General features: G+C 45.8%; 1 protein-coding gene across 1 annotated transcript in view; it reads right to left on the bottom strand.

Annotated features, from left to right (window-relative positions):
- The window catches only part of LOC137631422 (uncharacterized), an 80,281-nt gene that overhangs the window by 28,126 nt on the left and 26,256 nt on the right, over nucleotides 1–25,899 (bottom strand). The gene's annotated exons all lie outside the window — the stretch shown is intronic.

Below are 25,899 nucleotides of genomic sequence, written 5' to 3'. Positions count from 1 at the left end.
TACCTCATGTTTGGGGGTAGAGGCTTAACTTAGAGTGGAGCTCTGAGCAAAGAATCATGAGATCCTACTCAAGGCATCTAATCCAATTCTAACTAGGTCTTTCCAAAGGTCCCCATCCAATAACTTCAGCAGTTACCATTTGTTTAAGTAAATTACGTGTGTCTTCTCTTCATGCAATTTGACCAGCTAATTGAATCCTCCTGGACTTTTACAACTTGGCTGATATGGTATTGTTGGGTCCTATCTTTTATTACTATCACTTACTAAACTACAACCCTAGTTGGAAAAGCAGGATGCTATACAGTAAGCCCAAGGGCCACAACTGGGAAAATAGCCCTGTGAGAAAAGGAAATAGGGAAAACTATGAGAAGCCTAACAACAATAATATTAAAATAAATCTTTCATAAACAAACCATAAAAAGTTGAAAATAACAAAAGGATAAAAACTTCAAAATAACAAGAGGAAGAGAAACAAGATGGAATAGTGTGCCCGTGTGTACCCTAAAGCAAGAGAGCTCTAACCCAAGACAGTGGAAGACCATGGTACAGAGGCTATGGCACCACCCAAGACTATAGAACAATGGTTTGATTTTGGAGTGTCCTCCTCCTAGAAGAGATGCTTACCATAGCTAACTGTCTCTTCTACCCTTACCAAGAAGAAAGTAGCCACTGAACAATTGCAGTGCAATAGCTAACCTCTTAAGAGAAGAAGAATTGTTTGGTAATTCTAGTGTTATCAAGTGTATGAGGAAAGAGAACATGTAAGGAATTGGCCACATTATTCTGTGTATGTGTTGGCCAAGATGCAATGAGCATGGCGTAACCAGAGAGAAGAATCCATTGTAGAACTGTCTGGCCAGTCAAAAGGCCCAATAGCCTCTTTGGCAGTAGTATCCCAATTGAGGCAAATTCTCCATTCTATAGTCAAAAAGTGTCCTGTTATTTTCCTAAAAATTTCATTTTCAAAGACCTCTAAGCATTTTTCAATGACTTTAGTAAGAGACCAGATTTCACAGCCATAGAGTAGTATTGGATGTATTGTGGTGTTTTATACCCTTGATTTTGTGTATTTGGAGATGGATCTCTTCAAAGATAGGTGAAGTAAACCAGCATGGCTGGAAGGTAGTCTATTAAACTTTTGGTGTGAGGTAGAAACCCACCCAGACACTGGGTAGGGGGTGGCCAGGGGTACCTATACACCTATATTTATTGTATATACTCACAGATAAAGCCAAAAGTTCCCTAAAAATTGATTAAGTTAAATGACAAAATATTCAAAGCTTTAAAAATTACTTTAGTACAGCACACAAACTAACAAGTATTTGTAGCCAAGATTCCTATAACAGATGTTAAAGATCTCTTTAAATTTGGGAGCCACGCTTATTTGATATACGGTATAACAAATTTACTAAAAACTTTCCACTATTACGGAAAAATACAAAACCTCCAATAAATTTTATCCGTACATCATCTCTCTACATTACTTAGGTAATATTTGGTGCACATTTTTTCTAAGCATGCCTGCCTGGTACTTTGTAAACTTTACCTACTACAGACGCCAACAGGAAAGAGTACTGGGCTCTCTCCAGTTTGCAGCAGTAACAGACCCAGTGCTAGAGCACAGCTGAAAGATGCATCAGGAGTCTGGAGAAGATATGCATCAAACGCTCGAAGAGATCTACAGAGACCGGTACCAACCTTACTATGATCGCTTCTCAAGCCATGGTTGAAGGTCAAGAGCCTAGCAATGACTGTTCCCTTACAACCACCTCCCCCATCGGTGACCATCCACATGGATGCCTCGGCGGAAGGATGGGGAGGTCACTCCTATCAAATTAAAGCTCAAGGGACCTGGTCATCCATGTTCAAGACCTTTCACATCAACATTCTGGAGGCCATGGCAGTCGTCCTGACGTTGAAGAAGCTATCCCCTCACAGATCAGCCCACATCAGACTGGTCTTGGACAGCGAAGTGATAGCGAGATGTCTGAACTGACAAGGCTTATGATCGTCCTACATCAATCACGTGATGCTGGCCATCTTTCGCTTGGCAAGAAAGAAAAGATGGCACCTATCAGCAGTTCACCTACAAGGGTTCCGGAATGTGACGGCGGACGCTCTATCCAGGCTAAAGCCGATTGAGTCAGAATGGTCCCTAGACGCAAACTCATTCTCTTTCATCTAGGACAAAGTCCCAGAACTGCAGATCGCCCTCTTCGCAACGAGCGACAAGAAACTACCTCGATACGTAGCCCCATACGAGGACCCTCGGGCAGAGGCGACGGACGCCATGTCCCTCAACTGGAACAGATGGACTCGCATCTACCTGTTCCAACCAACAAATCTACTGCTGAAGGTCCTCAACAGGCTGAGATCCTTCAAGGGAACAGCAGCAGTGGTGGGCCCCAAGTGCCCAAAGAGCAATTGGTTCCCTCTGGTGTTAGAACTGAAGTTGAGGCTGTTTCCTCTACCGAACCCAGTTCTATCCCAACAGGTTCAGAAGTCGACTGTTTTCGCTTCATCACAGAGAACCCAAAACCTTCATCGCGTGATTTTCTCGCCTTAACAGTCGAGAAAAGACAGTATCGACTTTTTAGAAGAATACAAGTCAAAGTCAACCAGAAGACAATATGAATCATCTTGGAAGAAGTGGGTCACTTTTATCAAAGCCAAAAAACTAACGGAAATCTCGATAGACTTCTGCCTGCCCTTCTTCATTCACCTTCACGAACAAGGTTTGGCTTCCACCACGATGACTGCATGTAAGTCAGCTTTGCCTAGACCTCTTCTATACACCTTCCAGGTGGACCTGTCGAACAAAATCTTCAACAAGATTCCGAAGGCATGCGCTAGACTTGAACCAGCAGCCCCTCCAAAGGCCATTTTATGGTCTCTGGACAAAGTCTTTCATTACACTTCGAATTTGAACAACGAAGATGGCTCTCTAAAGGAGGCTCTCTACAGGAACTAACACAAAAAGTGATATTTTTGTTCGCTATAGCCTCAGGGGCTAGAGTTAGTGAAATACTGTAGTAGCCCTATCAAGAGACGAGGACCATATTCAGTTCACAGAAGTGGGAGAACTGAATCTTTTTCCCGATCCTACCTTTCTCGTCAAAAACGAGCTACCCACCAAAATGTGGGGTCCTTGGAGAATCTGCCCTCTGAAGGAAGATGTGCCTATATGTCTGGTAGTGTCTCTAAAGGTCTATCTTCGAAGAACTTCAGACTTCAAGGGAGGACAGCTCTTCAAAGGCAAAACCTCAGGATCAAACTTATCCCTGAAACAACTGAGGGCGAAGCTCACCAACTTCATTTGCAGGGCGGATCCTGACAGTACACCCGCAAGTCATGATCCGAGAAAGATTGCTTTCTCGCTGAACTTAATTCAGTATATGGACTTTGAGAGACACCGCTCATACACTGGATGGAAATCCTCTAGAGTCTTCTATAAACATTATGCGAAGCAAGTGCACAAGTTGAGACACTTTGTGGTGGTGGCAGGTAGTGTTGTAAAACCCTGTTGTCTAGTGCTGCGATGAATAGTGAACTGTTTGGGACTTTACAGTTTGGGTGAAAAGGTGTTAATACCTTTCAGTGTAACGCTTTTTATTAAGGGTCACCCTGGTGCCCCTAGGACTGTTCTTTATAAGTGTAGAATCAAACCAATAACACCAGTGCCATGTGTACACTTGTACACAGTGTTTAAATTCATCCAACATTTGTAGTGAAATTATCTTAATAATTTTACAATGATTTTGAGTGGCTATCATAACATGGAGTTTTTATGATAAAACAAAGTTTTATGAATACTTACCTGGCAGTTATATATACATAGCTAATAATCTCTATTTCGGCAGAATTTTTCTAAACTAGGCAACCGCCTTGTGGTGGTTGGGTGGTAACACCCGTTTAAAGGGTGGTAGGAGGAATCATTCCTGTTTTCTGTTCTTCAGTTCATCTCTGCCGGCCGGATCGACAACACGTTGGCCCGTCATTAAGAGTTTTTCTTCGCTTTCCCTGCTCGGTGTACCAGTCTGCTTTTTTGGTGAAGTACTCTGATTTGGGGTTTTGGCGATCATGTATTTTGTTTTCTCTTAGCTTTTTTGCAGTTTTTCATTATGAGTGAAAAGAGTCATTACCGTATCTGTGCGAATGAGGAATGTAAGGTGAGACTACCGAAAATGGCGGTAGACCCTCACCGTTTGTTCTAATTGTAGGGGTTTTGTTTGTGCCCTTGATAATATGTGCGGGGAATGTAAGGTTTTGGATGAGAAAGATTGGTTAATTATGAAGCGCTATGTGCGTAAGCTAGAGCTCGATAGAGTTAGGAGAGCTTCTAGGTGTAAGTCTAAGTCTGTTAGTGGTAAGGAAGACGAACTTAGCGTAGATTTATCTATTGAACCTATAATTGATTCCTCTTTAGAAGTTGATCCTTCCCTTGAGGTAGTAACTCCTGCACCTCCTACAGGTTCCGTATCTACGGATGACCCTCGGTACGCTAGCCTGGCGGTCGAGTTGAAGGCCATTAAAGAACAACTGGAGGCCTTTAAAGGTAAGGAAAGTGAAAGTGCTTGTGTTAGTGCAGTGGAGGTGGCGACTGACCGAACCTTTCATTACCCTAGGCCTAGACCTCTACCAAGCTCCCAGGACCAAGGGAGAAAGTACGTCTATGACCGAAAGGGGGTGAGAGGTACGTACCCTCGGTCAGCCGTCGCCTCAGACAGTCCTGTTGTCGACTCCCAGGCTGCTCTTAACCGTCACGGGAAAGACGTGTCGGATGTGTTGTTTTCTTCTCCGAATTCGTCCAGACGTGAATGGAAGTTTGAAGCTTCAAGACCTACTAAGAGGAGATGGAACCGCGACGAACTGTCTCGTTCTTTCTCTCCTGGTTCTAGCAGTTATGAACCTTGTCCTTCGGAGGATGATTTCAACTCCGTGCCTGTGAAAAGAGCGAAGCCTACTGCCGAAGATCCTCCCCCTTCTACTAGTGTTATTCGTCAGCCCTCCCCTTCGGGGCCGCAAGACCCAGCTGATGTTGCTAAATCCTTCATGTCTGTCATGCAGGAACAACTTTTGACTTTAGTGCAAGCCTTTAGCCGCCCTCACGCCCAGTCTGACAGACGTAAAGACGACTCGTTACCGATTAAGAAGTCTGCTTCTAAGAGAGAACGGAGTTCTTCTTTAAAGAAAACTTCTCCCTCTCTACGCCAGGATGAGGAATGTGTGCTTTCGCCAGGCGATACTTCTTCGCGATACCAGGACGATACCGCCTCTCGTTCGCTTCGCCACGACGATACCGCCTCTCGTTCGCTTCGCCACGACGATACCGCCTCTCGTTCGCTTCGCCACGACGATACCGCCTCTCGTTCGCTTCGCCACGACGATACCGCCTCTCGTTCGCTTCGCCACGACGATACCGCCTCTCGTTCGCTTCGCCACGACGATACCGCCTCTCGTTCGCTTCGCCACGACGATACCGCCTCTCGTTCGCTTCGCCACGACGATACCGCCTCTCGTTCGCTTCGCCACGACGATACCGCCTCTCGTTCGCTTCGCCACGACGATACCGCCTCTCGTTCGCTTCGCCACGACGATACCGCCTCTCGTTCGCTTCGCCACGACGATACCGCCTCTCGTTCGCTTCGCCACGACGATACCGCCTCTCGTTCGCTTCGCCACGACGATACCGCCTCTCGTTCGCTTCGCCACGACGATACCGCCTCTCGTTCGCTTCGCCACGACGATACCGCCTCTCGTTCGCTTCGCCACGACGATACCGCCTCTCGTTCGCTTCGCCACGACGATACCGCCTCTCGTTCGCTTCGCCACGACGATACCGCCTCTCGTTCGCTTCGCCACGACGATACCGCCTCTCGTTCGCTTCGCCACGACGATACCGCCTCTCGTTCGCTTCGCCACGACGATACCGCCTCTCGTTCGCTTCGCCACGACGATACCGCCTCTCGTTCGCTTCGCCACGACGATACCGCCTCTCGTTCGCTTCGCCACGACGATACCGCCTCTCGTTCGCTTCGCCACGACGATACCGCCTCTCGTTCGCTTCGCCACGACGATACCGCCTCTCGTTCGCTTCGCCACGACGATACCGCCTCTCGTTCGCTTCGCCACGACGATACCGCCTCTCGTTCGCTTCGCCACGACGATACCGCCTCTCGTTCGCTTCGCCACGACGATACCGCCTCTCGTTCGCTTCGCCACGACGATACCGCCTCTCGTTCGCTTCGCCACGACGATACCGCCTCTCGTTCGCTTCGCCACGACGATACCGCCTCTCGTTCGCTTCGCCACGACGATACCGCCTCTCGTTCGCTTCGCCACGACGATACCGCCTCTCGTTCGCTTCGCCACGACGATACCGCCTCTCGTTCGCTTCGCCACGACGATACCGCCTCTCGTTCGCTTCGCCACGACGATACCGCCTCTCGTTCGCTTCGCCACGACGATACCGCCTCTCGTTCGCTTCGCCACGACGATACCGCCTCTCGTTCGCTTCGCCACGACGATACCGCCTCTCGTTCGCTTCGCCACGACGATACCGCCTCTCGTTCGCTTCGCCACGACGATACCGCCTCTCGTTCGCTTCGCCACGACGATACCGCCTCTCGTTCGCTTCGCCACGACGATACCGCCTCTCGTTCGCTTCGCCACGACGATACCGCCTCTCGTTCGCTTCGCCACGACGATACCGCCTCTCGTTCGCTTCGCCACGACGATACCGCCTCTCGTTCGCTTCGCCACGACGATACCGCCTCTCGTTCGCTTCGCCACGACGATACCGCCTCTCGTTCGCTTCGCCACGACGATACCGCCTCTCGTTCGCTTCGCCACGACGATACCGCCTCTCGTTCGCTTCGCCACGACGATACCGCCTCTCGTTCGCTTCGCCACGACGATACCGCCTCTCGTTCGCTTCGCCACGACGATACCGCCTCTCGTTCGCTTCGCCACGACGATACCGCCTCTCGTTCGCTTCGCCACGACGATACCGCCTCTCGTTCGCTTCGCCACGACGATACCGCCTCTCGTTCGCTTCGCCACGACGATACCGCCTCTCGTTCGCTTCGCCACGACGATACCGCCTCTCGTTCGCTTCGCCACGACGATACCGCCTCTCGTTCGCTTCGCCACGACGATACCGCCTCTCGTTCGCTTCGCCACGACGATACCGCCTCTCGTTCGCTTCGCCACGACGATACCGCCTCTCGTTCGCTTCGCCACGACGATACCGCCTCTCGTTCGCTTCGCCACGACGATACCGCCTCTCGTTCGCTTCGCCACGACGATACCGCCTCTCGTTCGCTTCGCCACGACGATACCGCCTCTCGTTCGCTTCGCCACGACGATACCGCCTCTCGTTCGCTTCGCCACGACGATACCGCCTCTCGTTCGCTTCGCCACGACGATACCGCCTCTCGTTCGCTTCGCCACGACGATACCGCCTCTCGTTCGCTTCGCCACGACGATACCGCCTCTCGTTCGCTTCGCCACGACGATACCGCCTCTCGTTCGCTTCGCCACGACGATACCGCCTCTCGTTCGCTTCGCCACGACGATACCGCCTCTCGTTCGCTTCGCCACGACGATACCGCCTCTCGTTCGCTTCGCCACGACGATACCGCCTCTCGTTCGCTTCGCCACGACGATACCGCCTCTCGTTCGCTTCGCCACGACGATACCGCCTCTCGTTCGCTTCGCCACGACGATACCGCCTCTCGTTCGCTTCGCCACGACGATACCGCCTCTCGTTCGCTTCGCCACGACGATACCGCCTCTCGTTCGCTTCGCCACGACGATACCGCCTCTCGTTCGCTTCGCCACGACGATACCGCCTCTCGTTCTCGCCGCCACGACGATACCGCCTCTCGTTCTCGCCGCCACGACGATACCGCCTCTCGTTCGCTTCGCCACGACGATACCGCCTCTCGTTCGCTTCGCCACGACGATACCGCCTCTCGTTCGCTTCGCCACGACGATACCGCCTCTCGTTCGCTTCGCCACGACGATACCGCCTCTCGTTCGCTTCGCCACGACGATACCGCCTCTCGTTCGCTTCGCCACGACGATACCGCCTCTCGTTCGCTTCGCCACGACGATACCGCCTCTCGTTCGCTTCGCCACGACGATACCGCCTCTCGTTCGCTTCGCCACGACGATACCGCCTCTCGTTCGCTTCGCCACGACGATACCGCCTCTCGTTCGCTTCGCCACGACGATACCGCCTCTCGTTCGCTTCGCCACGACGATACCGCCTCTCGTTCTCGCCGCCACGACGATACCGCCTCTCGTTCTCGCCGCCACGACGATACCGCCTCTCGTTCTCGCCGCCACGACGATACCGCCTCTCGTTCTCGCCGCCACGACGATACCGCCTCTCGTTCTCGCCGCCACGACTATACCGCCTCTCGTTCTCGCCGCCACGACGATACCGCCTCTCGCTCTCGACATCAGAACGACTCTGCCTGTCGTTCTCGGTCCCAGGGCGATACCACCCTGCCTCTTCGGGACGATACTGCCTCTCGTCCCAAGGATTCTTCTAGTGCTGGACTCCAGGATGCAACCTGTCTTTTGCAGGATGATGCCTTTGATTTGCCCTTGTCGGGTTCTAAGGATCCTTCTTCTCTTTCGAAGGATATTGCAGATGTGGATCGGGACCTCGAGGATGTTTCTGATGACGATGATAATCCTGCCGACGCTGCGGAAGATTACAAAGTTCTCTCTCGCTCCCTTCTTGAACTTTTTGGAGAGGAATTCCAACCTGCTGCCCCTCAATCTCCTCAGTCCCAATTTAACAGAAAGAAGGCCAAGAAACAGTCGGCCTTCATCAAGATGAAGCTGTCTATCTCCGCAAAGAAGGCTCTCACGAAGATTGATGACTGGATGAAGGAGCGGAGACAAACAGTTAAGACTTCCTTCTTGTTTCCACCAGCTCGTCTTGCTTCAAAAGCGGGTATGTGGTATGCAACTGGAGAACCTTTGGGTCTGGGAGTGCCTTCCTCCTCCAAGGGTGACTTCTCTGGTTTAGTGGACTCTGCTAGAAGGCATGCTCTCAACTCAGCCAAGGTCATGTGGTCGATGTCGGAGCTGGATCATCTCGTCAAAGGTATTTTTAAAGCCTTTGAGGTTTTTAGTTTCCTAGACTGGTCGCTTGGGACTCTCGCAAGGAAAACTGACCAGATGGAAGGATCTAGGGACCTTACCAGTATTATGTCCTGTATGGATAAGGCCCTCAGAGATGGGGCGAATGAGTTGGCGGCGCTGTTCTCAGCTTGGGTCTTAAAGAAGAGAGCTCTGCTTTGCTCTTTTGCTTCTAGGTCTGTTACCACTGCACAAAAGTCTGAGCTTCTTTACGCCCCCCTTTCTCAACATCTTTTTCCCGAGTCCCTGGTTAATGACATTACGCTTTCTCTGGCCCAAAAAGCCACCCAAGACCTTTTATCTCGTTCTGCTCGTAAGCCCTTGGCAGCCCCTCCTTCTTCCTTGAAACGGGAGGAAAGGAGATTCCAGCAGCCCTTTCGGGGCAGGACTACTTCAAGACCAGATTTTAGAGGGAGAAGGCAAGAATCAGGACCAAGATCTACCAGGGGTTCTTTCACACCTCGCAACAGAAAATGAAGTTCGTCTCCTCCAGACAGTAGGCGCAAGACTGTCAGGTTTTTGGCAGTCTTGGAAGAGGAGAGGGGCGGACACCTGGTCCCTCTCAGTCATCAAGGAAGGATACAAGATCCCCTTTCTGAAAAAAACCTCCTCTCGCAGATGCTCCGCTGGCCTTAGTAGCCCGGTACTCAGATCCGGGGAAACAGAAGGCCCTAATAGATCTTGTCGACCAAATGCTAGACAAGGGGGCGATAGAACTGGTTCGGGATCTATCCTCCCCAGGATTTTACAATCGCCTGTTTCTGGTCCCCAAGAACTCGGGCAGATGGCGACCCGTCCTGGATGTCAGCGCTCTCAACGTATTTGTGGAGAAGACAAAGTTCTCCATGGAGACGACTCAGTCGGTGCTGGCGTCAGTACGTCCAGGGGACTGGATGGTGTCCCTCGACTTGCAGGACGCATTTTTCCATGTCCCCATCCATCAGACTTCGAGGAAGTACCTGAGATTTGTAATGCAGGGCAAGTGCTTCCAATTCAGAGCTCTTTGCTTCGGTCTCAGCACGGCTCCTCAAGTCTTCACCAGGATAATGGCGAATGTGTCAGGTTGGCTGCATCAGGAGGGGATAAGGATATCCTTCTATCTGGACGATTGGCCGATTCATTCACGATCGAGGGAGAAATGTCTGGAGGATTTACGGAAGACTTTTATGATGGCTCAAGATCTAGGCCAGGTCATCAACAGGGAGAAGTCTCAGATCAGACCGAATCAGACTATTCTCTATTTGGGGATAGTTCTGAATTCAGTTCTTTTTCGGGCTTCTCCCTCTCAGGAAAGACAGACCAAGTGTCTCGTAAAAGTCAGAACTTTCCTGGACAAGAAGAGATGCACAGCGAAGGAGTGGATGAGTTTGCTGGGGACTTTATCCTCCCTCGAACAGTTTGTCTCTCTGGGGAGACTCCACCTAAGGCCTCTTCAGCACTTGCTTTCGAAGACGTGGAACAGAAAGATGCAGGAAGACTCCTTTTCCTTCCCCATTCCAACAGAAGTCAAGACTCTTTTGAAGTGGTGGCTGGACCCAACCTTGTTAGGGGAAGGGATCTCCTTACACAAGAAGAACCCAGACCTAGTGTTGTTTTCAGACGCATCAGAGTCAGGCTGGGGGGCAACACTAGGAAGCAAGGAGGTCTCAGGCTATTGGGAAGGAATTCAGCTGGGATGGCACATCAACAACAAGGAGCTGATGGCCATTTTTCTGGGGCTAAAGGCCTTCAAGGACTTGGTCTGGGAAGATTGTGGAGGTCAACTCAGACAACACCACAGCTCTTGCTTACATCAGGAAGCAAGGAGGGACTCACTCTCTGTCTCTGTTCGAGACAGCAAGAGAGCTCCTTCTTTGGGCGAAGGAGAACAGGATAAACCTGCTGACGAGGTTTGTTCAGGGACAGAAGAATGTGAGGGCGGACATGCTCAGCAGGAAAGGGCAGGTCCTTCCCACAGAATGAACCCTCAACCAACAGGTCTGTCAAGAGTCTCTGGAGGCTGTGGGGGAGACCCCTCATCGATCTTTTCGCCTCCAACTTATCCAAGAGGATCCCCATCTATTGCTTCCTAGTTTAGGACAAGGAGGCAATAGCAGTAAACGCCTTTTTGATGGATTGGACGGGGATGGACACTTATGCTTTTCCCCCGTTCAAGATCATCAATCTGGTAGTCAGGAAATTCGCCCTCCTCGATTCGGACGGATGATCCTGATAGCTCCGTTCTGGCCGATGAGGGAATGGTTCACGGAGGTGGTGGACTTGTTGATGGACTTTCCAAGAAGCCTCCCTGCAAGTCCAAATCTGCTCAGACAACCCCACTTCGAGAGATATCATCAAAACCCCCTCGCTCTCAATCTGACTGCCTTCAGACTATCGAGAAGCTCGTCAGATCGAGAGGCTTTTCAGCGCAAGCTGCGAAAGCTATCGCCAAAGCGAGGAGGGTCTCTTCGCAGAGGGTCTACCAGTCCAAGTGAGAGACTTTCAGAGCTTGGTGTAGGAAGCACAAGATTTCCTCATCCACTACCTCTGTGAGCCAGATTGCGGATTTCTTGTTGTACCTCAGGCAGGACGCTAAGCTAGCTGTGTCCACTATCAAGGGGTACAAAAGTATGCTCTCTTCCGTCTGTCGGCATAGAGGCTTGGACTTGTCTCACGATAAGGACTTACATGACCTCTTGAAGTCTTTTGAGATGACCAAGCAGACCCAGTTAAAGCCCCCTTCTTGGAACCTTGATGTGGTTCTTAAATTCTGTGCACCAAGAGATTTGAGCCCATCTCACAGGCTCCCCTTAGGGAGGTTACCAAGAAGACCCTCTTTCTTTTGGCCTTAGCAACAGCTAAAAGAGTTAGTGAAGTCCATGCAATTGAAAAACAGGTAGGCTTCAATCTGAATGGGGCAGTTTGTGCCTTGCGATTAGACTTTCTCGCTAAGAACGAGAACCCTTCTAAGCCCTGGCCGAGGACCTTTGAGGTTCCTAACTTGACCAACCTAGTGGGTCAAGAGCAAGAGAGGCTTCTCTGTCCAGTACAAGCCCTCAAGACCTACTTGTCTCGCACGAAAAGTGTGAGAGGCTCTTCTAGCTCCCTGTGGTGTTCTGTGAAAGATCCTCAGAAGCCCCTTTCCAAGAACGCTTTGTCCTTTTTCCTGAGGGAAGTGATAAGAGAAGCGCATCTCTTGTGTGAGGGCCATTGCGACCTCGCTTGCTTACCGCAAGAACATGTCGCTCCGTCAAATTATGGATGCGACATTCTGGAGGAGCAACTCTCTGTTCGCCTCTCATTACCTCAGAGAGGTGAGGGTGGATTATGAGAAATGTTATACCTTGGGCCCATACGTAGCTACGGCTTCTGTATTAGGCAAAGGAGTTACTACCTCCCCTCAACCTTAGTTTTGTTTACTTGTGAATAGGTTGGTGTATTTTTATTGGTTGTCTGAGGACTTCGACTTGTGTACAGTCACCCCAGTCTAGTTAGATAATTTTCATCTACTTTGCAAATGTTAGGTGGTTGGTTTGGTAAGGTCGCAGTTTTTATTTTGGGCAATAGGTAGTCCTGAAGTCTAGTCAGATTGTTGGTCTCACCCCGTTGACAGACTCGATTGAGTGTTTTCAGCACTGCAGGTCACATCCCGGCTGACACTCCTAAGGGAAAGCGACTCAAGAGGCAGGAACCTTTGAAGTCAGCTACCTTAGCAGGTAAGGAATCAAGGTGTTTATTTATCCTACAGCTTTTTTGGTTGTTTCCCCAACGATGTTCACTGTCTATCACCCTCCTCCAAGTGTGTTAATCAGCTATGTATATATAACTGCCAGGTAAGTTCTACTGTATTCATAAAAATGGAGTTTTTATGATAAAACAAAGTTTTATTTTGAGTGGCTATCATAACTAATATATTTCTTCCCTTACAAGTGATAAATTATATGTACCTTTAAAATGTTAGCTGTACAGTATAAGATTCTATTTTAATAGATTAGTTGTTACATTTATGTTGTCCATACAAATAAATGAAGAAATTTATTTGCGTCTTATTCGCCCCAAAAGTAGCTGCAAAAGTAGCTGAATAAAATTAGAGTTTCTGACTTATTTTCCTCAAAATAAGGTAAACACTTGAAGGTGCCAATACATGTGAACATAATTATAGTAAGATAATTACATTTCTTCCATCATATATACAAACCTTTTCGCTTCTACAGTCAAGTAACAATTTCCCTGCAGGGGCCAGGAAGCCCTGAGATTGTTCCAAGCTTAGCGAATATGACGAATAATGGTACTGTCATATATTAGGTGGTCTAGATGACCACATAGAAGCTGACTCAAGGTTAAAGGCACTCAAACAAACCCACAGATATAGTACTTTCAAGTAATTCTCTGGTAAGCTTCCATCAGGACGACATGGCTTGAGCCCAAAAAACGGATTTTGAAGCAAAGCAAAAAATCTAATTTTGGGCGAGATGGCCATGTCGTCCTGATGGATCCGCCCTCCTTTTGAAGAAAAGGAGTGTACACACGTAACAATCCCCACCCGAAACTACTCTATCTGTAGCCACCATGCTTAATTGCTACAAGGAATGGGTAGCCATGTTGGGCCCTGTTGTAATACAGGAAGGGGATCCACTGGGTAACCTTGACGGCTCCCCTTCAATTTCACCACTCTTTCCCCTCAGAGCGATAACTATTTGGGGTGAAGATTGCCATGTGTCGTATCAAGAAATATGTCCCCTGATATTATGCGATACCCTTAAGAAAATTTTTAAGGATACTCGCGCCAGGAGTTAGAATTCTGGAGACCTATGGTCAATTCTCTAGGAGTATCACTGTAGCTAAATATCCCTTAGAAAGCTGCCAAAAGGAACCTTCCATCAGGACGACATGGCTTGAGCCCAAAAAATAAATCACATTACGAAAGCCATTATGGAACCAATTAATTTCATGTTGTGAGGCATTACTGTACCATGACAAAAATGCCTGCACGTGTTACTGTAATTACCTATACTGTTAGTCAAACATTTAACGTTAAGTACTTCTATTAAAAGGTCCTCTTTTTCTACTGTTTTGGATTCATAAATTTATGGGGTCGGAACCAAGACCAATCAAGAGTTTCAGGAATACCGACTACAATGCACGAGGGTTAAGAGATAAAAAGGTTTTCACTAAGTTGGTATCAGTGTTTCCCACCATCTCAGAATTGAGAAAGCCCTATGCAGTGGGAATTTTCTAGCTAACTCCACAGTCATCAAAGACACTTTTTCCCAATTGTGACGAAATAATCAAATTTATCAACTGGACGTAGTTCTGTGTGGGAAGATGTAATAGGGTTGTCGTATATTCTCATGTGATAAAGATTCTACAGCAGTGCTAATGCAGGTATTTTATGAGTGATTGTGTAGGGCTGGACCTAGAGTTTCATAGAAAACACAGTATTGTTGTTATGTTGTTTATAGTAACTATAAATATAACTTGCTCTACCAACCTAACAATCTTTTACCAACTATCAAGAGCAATGTACATTGTGCTTCAGGGATCTGTAATAATGTTACCAAGCTTTGCGATACTGGCTCTACCCAGTCACACTTATCAAAAGTGCTGGTATAAATAAGCAAACCTCCCTGGATCATAAAGTCCAATTCATATTTTCAATTTAAGAAAGGTAACTTTGCTACATGAAAAAAAGTACTGTAACGAGTATGAAATAACTTTGCTAGACTGTACTGATATGGGTCCCTCACATTTGCAGTTAGAATCGCCCCAACTCATACACACTTACTTTGCCTCTTAATAATGACTACAATGTTTTTCTTAGTTTCCTTGATTAGTCAATAAGTGCTAACCATCACCATCCTATACGATCTTTTCAGGTCTTAATTATCATTGCAGGTAATGCTTTTAAAATTGCATAGTTAGTCTAATGGTAGTGTCTTTCTAGCTATATGTTTTTAAATTTATAATTAGTTCCTTCAAATAGCAACTGTTTTGCAAAAATCAGGTGATAATTGCTTTGAATTACTGTTGTACTGTACTGTATTTTTAGAAAATAAAAATATCAATAATGTTCCTAACAGATCAATTTCAAGATAATAGTTATTTCTGGGTCGATCTATGACGGCCGGTGAAAAGGGTCCTTCTTTACACTTTTCTAATATAAATCTTCCAAATATACTAGAGAAAGATAAAAGCATGGAATGCAGAGGACAAACCCTCGCGCGAACACCTTGTTGGTGTCGTGTATTAAATAAGGGCGTGTGTAAACCACTATTCACAGGCTGTCTTCCATTTAGATAATCCCTTCATCAAAGGGGAGGGCCGTGACAGGCCCTAGAGAATACAGTTGGACTACTCCACCGACACCCACTACTCGCGCTCTCCAGGTCATCCTTCTGTTTTGGACTTGCCCGCTAAGTCATTTTTTATTTTGTTAGGTGTGTTTCGCAAGTGACTGTTGTTGATTCAACATAACTGACGTTGCTACTTCACCTTTACCCATGTTAAGTACCATAGTTTGTTTTGACAGTTTTTTCAGTACCGGGCATTTGTTGAAATCCCTTAATTGTTCAAGACTAGCTTTAAATTCAAAACCAGATTTAATATTTTGCCATTTTGAAAAATTTGCTAAAACCCATGGGAAAACTTGCAAGGCAGGGCAGGCAGGCTATAATTTTTCCCCTGCATAATGGTACTTCTAGATGTGGTTATAAACAGAAGGGTATTAATACAGAGTTCCTCAGTATAGTATTTATTTACCCTTACTCTACTTTCTACACGGCATGTCACCCTGTTGTCCATGAATGTATGGTTTCGCTTATGCGTTGGGCCTGTTTCTAAATTTGGCTTAAGGATAAAATTGTTTCCTTGAATGACATTTTAAAAAGTACAGTAGTCTTTTCCTCATATACACAATTCATGTCAGAATGAAGGAATATGTTAATTTTCCTAATTCAGCGAGTTTCACAAGGTTTGATAAGTGTACCCCTTTGGAAGTTGAGGTAGCCACTATTAGGGATTACATTTATTGGGATATTTAATAAAAATCTCTCACTAGTTGATAAAAGGTTGACTGGCATTAGTGATGTTGAACCTTATAATATGGTCTCTTGCTGGCAAGTCTTTGTGTAAGACATTCATAATACAGGATTTAGTAGGCAAATTTAAACTTAGTTTAACCAAACTCTTGTGGTGCAAAAGGAGCCTGACACTAAGAGAGGGGCAGCTAGGTTTCATAAGCAGATTGTGGGTCCAAATGTTTATCAGACAAGGAAGGATTCCTTATTACCTTATTACTTTATTGATACAAAGTTTAAAGTCTCCTCCTTTATGAGGCTGTAAACATGTCTGAGAAATTGTTGGATTAATGGATTTGGGCTATACAGCATAGCCCAGCAATGGGGCCTATGAGGCTCTCCAGTATCCAATTGCTTTTAGGGTAAGACCCAAGGTGGACGAAGATGTAGAAGTTGAAAGAGGTTGGTCAGCAAGAAACTAAGGAAAAGAAGATAGTAAAGTAGAAGGATGTAAAGCAAGTGCAGCTAGGGGCAGACAAAATGCTGCAAAACCCTCAAATAATGCCTACAGCTCATTAAACCCCCCCCCCCCCTGGGCTATATCTTCAAAGGGATGTACAGTGCATTTGTTTATATATTAAGTTTCTTTCCAGATGCCTTTAAGGTGTTCCTTGAACGGAAGCTGTTAAAGAATGGTAAACTTCCTTTACTGTGGAATAGTTTTGTTGTAAATTCATGGCAATCTTGAACGGAAACACAAAATTAACAGTAACATCACTTGGATATACAATGGCACTACACCTCTCAACACTTTTATCCAAATCATTTTCTTATACTTTACAATACTGTATGTGAATTTAACCACAAATGAAGTTTCACTTTAATTTCTAATTTTCCTCTTATAGGTAGAACCTGTGAACAATGAGCAATCATGAAAAAATTACCGATCATCGCCTATCTCGTCAATGACCAAAACAGCGCTGACTTTACTGTTACATTATTTGTAATCATCGTCTTTTTTGTCCAATTACCTATCTTTTCAGAGTATATTCTCCTAAATTGCCTTCTCAAACAGTTCTCCTGACTTTATAGCCCATGTATGATGTGTCCTAGTTGCAACCATACAAATTACAGTACAGTACACCATTATTCACTAGTATTTCATAAATGAAATGTCTACTGATAAACTATTACATAGGCATAATGTCATGCCTAATTGTGTGTAATGTCCAAAACTGTGGTAACTTAATGTTTGCCAAGGGATGAACAACACATGTGGAGGAGGAGTTAAATTTTTTTTTTTTTTTTTTTGAAAACCAAGAAATATCTGGAGTTTTTACTCACTGGGATAAGAGAATATTCTTTTAATAAACACACATCTAACCCTTGAAAAATTTGCTCGTTAATAATCTTCTTTATCACAACGGAGACCACGCTCTGACAATCATGGCTTTCCTTTAAAAGTCTTCAGCAGATTGGCAACTTTCTTGCTCCACATTAATAAACAATTGGTTTAAGAACCAAGTTTAATCCAAGGCCCTGCCATTCATGTGAGATTGACAAGACACTTATCACTCGTACAAGACATATGTTAAGAGGCTGTATTTCAAGGCATGTGTCTGTCCCCTAGAAAAACAAGAGCAGTTTTTCACCCTTGTGACCAGGATCAATCACTTACTCTGGTCAGTGAGCCACTTACCCCAAGACCAATATTTGCACAGGTAAGACCCCTGACTGTGAATCACTCTGTAGAGTTTGTGTTCTCTTGAGAACAGTGATATTCACACTTAAAACATTGAAAGTTTGTGCAGAGATGTCAAGGAATGGATCAAGAGGCCTGGTATATGCAAGGAGTATTTCCATCAATACATGGCAAGGTTCTTTTTCATTACAAGTCACCAAGCCCATCCCAATACCTTACTGCACTCTTCAATGCCAGACCACTAAGCATTCTAGCCTACCTTTAACTCCAGAATTCTATTTACACATTACCATAGACAAGTTTCCTGTCCAGTGTAGGAGCTGGGCTGGCTACACAACTTGAGCAGCCACCACAGGACCAAGAAAAAAAAAGAGATTTTGAGGGGCTTGCGGGTACACTCCCACAGGTAAAGGGCAGTGATGGTGGTCTGGTATTTCCATACCTTTGCCTTCAACATCTCGCCAACTGCAAGATTCCTCTTAAAGGCAAGGGTGGGGCTTATATCAAAATCTATTAGCCCTGGTCCAAACTGGCACCTTGACCCTCTTGGCTGTCTAGGAGTAAGCTTTACGGATAAGTCTCATGAAGCTATAAGATATAATGTTCCTTGACACTTCTTAATTGGTTCTGCCAGTGATAAAGAACAGTCGCCGACAAGCCTGAAAAGTCGGATCTCCTTCAGTAATTCCTCATAGCCATCACAGGACACAAAATCATCTCTTCTTGATTCCCACCAGACACTGTGTAGCGAGTGGATGGAGAAGGTCTTGAACCTAGGGTCGTGAAGCAAAAAATTCAAGAGTTTCGACCAGGAACTCTACCACAAAACTAAAGGAGACCCCCCTTCCACCATTCTGCATGGGTGACTAAATAAGAGACCAAGCAAATTGCTAACTTTTCACCAATGCTATGGCTAGCTTAAAGACAGTCTTGAGAAAACCTTTTCAAAGGCTCAAACACGGTACAGTTAACAGCCTTGAGAACCAGGGTCACATCCTACTCTGAAGCCAACATGCCCATCTTTGAGAACAGCACCAATTCAGGGGAGCAGCAAGTCTCACTCGAGGAGAAAAAAAAAAAAAAAAGTAACAAGACCTCCTCAATGTCTTCTTTGGCATGGCTAATACTGTACAGACACTGTAGATGGCCTACCTGTATTCTTCACCTTCAAAGCATACTTCTGCAACTGCAAAGAAGGCCATGATTTGCACATGGAACACGGGGATGACTATGAGCAACGCTGGGTGAATGTGGATCAACAGCCAACTTTGCCACTAACCGGTTACAACGTCCACCCTTTCCCCAACAAGTACGAAACCCTTGTTTATTCACATCCATCATACACAACAGCAGCCAACATTCATTTAATGAAAATTAAGAAAATAAAAAGATCAAACCCTTTGAATAAGTTACCATAATACACAAGTACACACTGCAGCCGATGACAAAAGTGAATTTTCCAACAAGACGACGAGCAGGAATATTCGCCAGAATTCACCTTGTTGTTAAGAATTTCAACGGCCGTTCCAGATCTGTTGAAGATATTTTCCGGTTATAAAAGAGTAAAGGTTTGTAAACGAGTATGATATCAATATTGGTGTTCCTTCATCAAATGCAAATGAAGTTATTGATAGAAAACCTACAAACTGCAAATGAAGTTATTGATAGAAAACCTACTAACAGGTTCATGTAGGAAGGATAAGGATTTTCAAAGCACAAACTATACCGGCACACTCTTCAATTGGTAGCTCTTTATATTTATTGGCAAAATTTCTATAAAGCAAGTGTTTCCGAGTGTAACTTTTCTTCACGCTGGTTTCCTTGAAACCAAGCCTTAAGAAGGCATTAGCCTTCAGTTATCTGGTTAACAATAATGTTAACTCAGGCACACTACCTTATGAGCCATCAGAAAAGCCAGTAGGCTATATACTAGAGATACACTCAGGCACACTACCTTGTGAGCCATCAGAAAAGCCAGTAGGCTATATACTAGAGATACACTCGGGCACACTACCTTATGAGCCATCAGAAAAGCCAGTAGGCTATATACTAGAGATACACTCGGGCACACTACCTTATGAGCCATCAGAAAAGCCAGTAGGCTATATACTAGAGATACACTCGGGCACACTACCTTATGAGCCATCAGAAAAGCCAGTAGGCTATATACTAGAGATACACTCGGGCACACTACCTTATGAGCCATCAGAAAAGCCAGTAGGCTATATACTAGCTAGAGATACACTCAGGCACACTACCTTATTCCTATTCCTCTTGTTTTTTTTTTCTTTTAAGTTTTTACAGTTAATATATGAAAGATCTACTTTATTTCAATGTTGTTAAAGTTGTTAAAATATTCCATTTCAATTGATCATAACTTCCCTTGTAGTTTACTTATTTCCTGGCTTCCTTTCCTTACAGGGCTATTTTACCCTATTGAAGCCCTTGTGCTTGTAGCATCCTACTTTTCCAACTAGGGTTGTATTTGAGCTAATGATAATAATGATATAAGACTGTCATCACTTAGCTTTATCTAATATTTCAGTGTTGAATGTCTTGCAAAATACCCTAGGTTAATACACCAGGATATGGTCATCCTAACATAAGGTTAGAAGTCGGGTAAGTAATTGTAGCAGGATAACACAAACCCTTCAAGGTGTAGACATTATAAAGCACTCATCACAAGGACATAGGAACAAATTAAGGTTCACATTTCTCAATAAGTTGCTCATCAATATACCGTACATCCTGGCACATGGTTTGGCTGTCAGTAGCCTATCTCCTATCACCACCTATGTCTGAATACCTTGACCCTCAATCATTTCCAAGATATGATAGTCAAAAAATTGATCTGTTCATTCACGTCAGAATTCTTGACCACATGAAACTGGTACTAATTAAAAAGATTCTCTAAAAAGTTGTTTTTTGGGGCTCAGCCATGTTGTCCTGATGGAAGGTTCCTTTAGGTAGCTTTCTAAGGGATATTTGGTTACAGTGATACTCCCAGAGAATTAACCACAGGTTTCCAGAGTTCTAATTCCTGGCGCGAGTATCCTTAATATAACTTTTAAGGATATCGCATAATATCAGGGGAAGTATTTCTTGATATGACACATGGCTATCTTCACCCCAAATTAGAGTTTTCGCTTTGAGGGGGAAGAGTGGCGAAATTGAAGGGGAGCCGTTATCAAGGTTACCTGGGGAATCCCCTCCCTGTACTACTATGGCGTAATATTCCTTTTGTAGTAGCGAATTATGCACGGTGTATCTCCCAACTGCTCTCGGTTTTGTTACTATTACATGGATTATTACAATGCAATCTTCAGCATCTTCATCCCTTGGACAGTTGAGTATTTAATCTTTCATGTGTATAATTTTTGGCTACCTTCTCACAGTTAAATTAGCATAATTTAGATGTGTTTAGCGTAGCAGAGCCATCTCCGGAGGCGGCCATTTTGGACCGCTGTCGTACGCCATAAATGCTTTATTTAGTTAGTAGTAAGACGTCCCCGGTATTTAGCTTTAATGAATTATAGCTATTTAGGCAAATTATACTAGTGAAGATAAGATTACACATGTAATATTTCCTCTTCTGTAGCGTAGCCGAGATCCCGACTTGAGTTAGACGATCCTAACGCGTTTTAGTATACTTTAGTAACGTTATCACTGTTTATCCTCTTGTATCTTTTTATTAATTCAATCGGAGATGGCACATCTAGAATTACTAAAATAATTCGATACTAGTCTCTTTTAGAGATTTAAGGATAAAACTTTCCTTCCCTCTGAGTGCTGCCATTAGGCAGCAACCCTATCTTTGGTCTTGCCATAGAGTAATGTACTCTATGGCTTGACTGAGATAGTGTTTCTGTCTACCCTCTTTGCCGATGAGTATCCCGGCTTTGAATTAAGACAGTAACTCAGTATTCAGTCTTGTTGTCGGCAACTACCGATGGAGGATTAGTCATTCCCCTGCCGATTTCACAGTTGACGGCATAGGGAGCCCGGCTTCCCTAGTCCATAACCAAAAGTGGTAGTACAGTTGCCACCACCTTCTCCCTTGTGGTCTAGAAGACATGTCTTATATCCAGCAATGTCTTAGGCTGAGGAATCGTTATTCTTCTGCCGCCCAAGACGGTGCTGGCACAGGAAACTGCGTTTCCTTGTTTTGTTGCTGAGTAGAAGGCAGACATGCCGCCTTCTTTCTATGCAAAAATATAAGACCCTTTCCCTTCCCCTTCTGTCCTTTAGTGACGTCCTAGCCGTCACAACATCTGTGGCCGGTATTCTACAATCTCCCCGCTTGCCGGGCTGATTACAATGCCAGCCGGGCTCCTACAAAGGCGGCTAGATTGCCGCTTCAACCTTTCCCCTAATGGAAGCAAAGCTCCGGGAAAGGTTGTGCCGGCCATGACAGCTGCCGGTGGGAGACCCATTATAGCTTTGAGTATTCTGCAGTCCTCTTTTGGACTGCCATCCACAAACCCTGTAACCGGTAGTGCAGCCGGCAACAGATATTTTGGCTGGATGGAAGCTAGAATGAATACATTCTTTCCCCTTCCATTTGAATCCTCATTCTGGAAAGAAGGCACTAGAGACAGTAGTCCCTACAACCCTTATCATTGTACTAAACTATAATAATACGGTAGCCCTTCTATCCATTCTTTCTCTTTCTCTGTCGGTTAGTGCCGCCTGGTACTAGCCTAGCCGGAAGTATGCTGACAGGACTACAGCATAAGACTATACAGTAGCCAGTATTCCTGCAGTATAGAAATACAGCAGTTAGAAAACTACAGTATATAATATACAGTAGTATGATTTTCCAACATATTCTGTGTCCTTTCACAGTCCATTGTTGAGACCACTAAGCAAATGTTGAAGTGAAGTATTCCTTCAACATTCTGATGTATCCTAGATCATCAGAACATAAAAATCTTTACCCTACAGTATTAATATTCACTTGTGGGAGAGTTAGTGCTAGTATATACTGACTCCAGCTCTACGTACGAGAGCTATTCCACCCTATATTTCCCTAATAAGGAAATTTTAAAATAATATTGAGGCAGGTCACAGCAATTGCCTGGACAGGAAACAAATATGTGTCTTTCCTATTTCCTTTCTAGCTTATTATCCTAAGCTATAATTATAATAGTAATGATTACCATTTACTACATGTGAATAATTATCAGTATAATAAATTACCCCATACTCATTTCACTCTTTTCTTCCTTACAGAAGGAGGGCAAGGTGAAGTGTGCACCCCTGTTCTGCAACCACAAAAGTAGGACCTTCTATGGCCGCGAGATGTGCAGGTCTCATGCTCCCCGCTGCATCGTATTTGGATCCCTGGGGTACTGGAACCCATATTTTTAGCATATATTATATCAATAATATGAACTACCTAATACTCATTCACCCTTCTCTTCCTTACAGGAAAAGCCGATGGCGAAGTGTACAGGGGTGCTCTTCAACCACAAGAGTAAGAACTCTTGTGGGCATACGATGCATGGGTCTTATGCCCCTGCCGCATCGTATCTGGATCCCTGAGGTTCGGGGACCCAAAAGATCACTCCAATCGCTTGACCTTCCTGACCGACGGCTTTGTAAATGACATTCCTGACACTATGGAGTCGAGGGATACAGCAAGGGAAACCCAACAAAGGTGAGTATGAGGCTTCCAGAAGAACTTTTTGAAGTGTCTACTGTTCCTTAAGGCTCAATCGAATACGTTTGTGCCTCAGGCACAGGTCCAGCCTCCCTTCTATCCAACGGACGGTGGACACGGATATCAACAGGCACTGCAAGGCTTGGATATCAACCAAGATCGGATGTCAGAGGCGTCCATTGACACCAGACAGGACCTAATGCAAGAAGGCCCTGCATAAGGAGTGGTTCAACTACCCATGGAGAAAGAAGGATCCGTTTCGACGATGACTGAGGTACCTCAGCTCACTGTGCCGGCATATTAACTTATGCCATCAACCTCTCCAACTGGCTAGACATTTCGGGAGGAGCGAAACGCTCCTAAAATCGATCCAGCAGATGCTGACACTGTTCCGGAAGGAACAAGAGGAGAATAAGCAAGATCACAAAGAGAGGTACAGGGAAGGAAACGCCCTGGCGCTTCCAGGGGCTCCGCTAAGCCCCCTAGAATATGTCCTCCTTCACTGTTCCGAACCAACCCCTGGGGCTAAACGAAACACATGCCCAGGTTGAATAGGAAGCTTTATATCTCCTAGAAGTTGGGACCCAATCCCCTGGAAGAGCTTCAATTCTGGTCCAGCTTTCAGCGTACCCAGATTGCTTCGTGGGACTATGAGATGAACTTACATCCCGCGAGGAGGCTACACCGAAGGAAGTCATTGTCCTCGAACATGACAAGGCCCAAGCCATCCTTACCAAGACCCAGAAAGGGGCCGGATATAATAACTCCAAAGTCTCAGCAGTGAACAAGAAACATCCAACCATCATTGCTCCTTCCTCATGAGCCTTCTTCCCTTTCAGGGAAAGCCCTAGACTGTGTTAGAAGCGCAGTCGAAGAGGGCAAACCCTGCCCAATCGTAGAGAAAGGTCTCTAGCTATGCCCACCTGCGAGGAGAAGTGGAAAGAAGTACATCTAACCTTTTCCGTGTCGAAGTTGGATCCGGAGACAGCAGGTCAGCAGTTTAACGAGAACCTTCCAAACTTGCCAAACCATCCCTTGAAAAGGAAACAGGAGACGAAAGACAAGCTTATCGCCTTTCTGTATCGTCAGAACCGCTTAAGAAACGTGTGCAGGCCTTTAGTAACGTCCCACCCTTGTGATGGATTCATAGGTTTTCTCTCAAGTCAAAAAAGGACCGGTAGAGACCTTGTGTTTGCCGCATCAACGGTGAAACACGAACCCAGAAAACTGATTTCATCATGTATCTGGGGCATAGACCCTTTCCCATAGGAAATGATCCAAGAGGTCATTACCAAAACCACCACGGAGAATGGGAACCTGCTCAAAAAGTGGGGATGTCCTCAAAGAGGAAATCATCATTAGAACTGCATAATTTCCGACCGTGACCATGATCACGGTGCCTCAAATGGTATCCCAACCGTAAACCACCTTCTAGATGGTTTCTCATCAGCTGGTAGCCAGTCACCTGTATTTAATCCAGGCTTTGAAAGGCACTGGACCACCTTTCGGCCCTATAAGGTAAGGGCTCAAAAGAGGATCCTCCGGAAATCCCCCAAGGATGGAGGAAGACGCGGTCACTGAAATATGTCTTTAGGAACCTCTAAACTATGCGAGGTTCCACTTAGGAGGCAGACTTTCCACTTTCAGGATCGTTGGACCTTCAATCCCTGGGTCCACAGCCAAATTACGAATGGACTTGTATGGAAATGGAATGAAATCCACCCCACTTTCCAAGATTCTTTCAACACTCCCCCCCCCCTTTAATGGAAGAATATGCCGTAGAACTTTTGAATAAGGAGGTAATAAGGAAAGTGAAGTCCATCAAAATTCCAGGGAAGGCTGTTTTATGTTACCAAGAAGGACTCGGACAGACCCTGAGTCATTCTAGACTTGTCTCTAATCAACAAGTTTATCTAGAACAACAAGTTCCAGATACTTACAATGCAACATATAAGGACCCTTTTACCAAAAAATGGGCGTATAAAGTCTCAATATACCTGGCAGATGCTTCCTGGCACCTACCAGCCAATCGCCCCCTCTCCTCCTACCTAGAATTCAGGCAACAGAAGACAAAATTTGTCATCACAGCCATGCCCTTTGGACTAAATATAGCCCCAAAGGTATTCACAAGACTCACGAACAGGATCGTCCAGGACCTGCGCTCCGAAGGAGTACAGGTAGTAGCTTATCTGGACGATTGGCGGGTGCGGGCAGCATCCAAGACTACTTGCCTGCAAGCGAACGGAAAGGTGATCCAGTTCCTGGAACACCTGGGCTAGAAGTCTAGCTTTTCTTCAGCTCACAAGTTTCAATGGTTGTGAATCCATGGGAACTTAGTCACACCTCCTCTCCATTCTATTAAAGAAAAGGGAGAAAAATAG

The sequence above is a fragment of the Palaemon carinicauda genome, chromosome 39 (genome assembly GCF_036898095.1).
Source record: "Palaemon carinicauda isolate YSFRI2023 chromosome 39, ASM3689809v2, whole genome shotgun sequence".
Lineage (NCBI taxonomy): Eukaryota > Metazoa > Arthropoda > Malacostraca > Decapoda > Palaemonidae > Palaemon > Palaemon carinicauda.
This window is presented reverse-complemented; position numbering and strand designations above follow the sequence as displayed.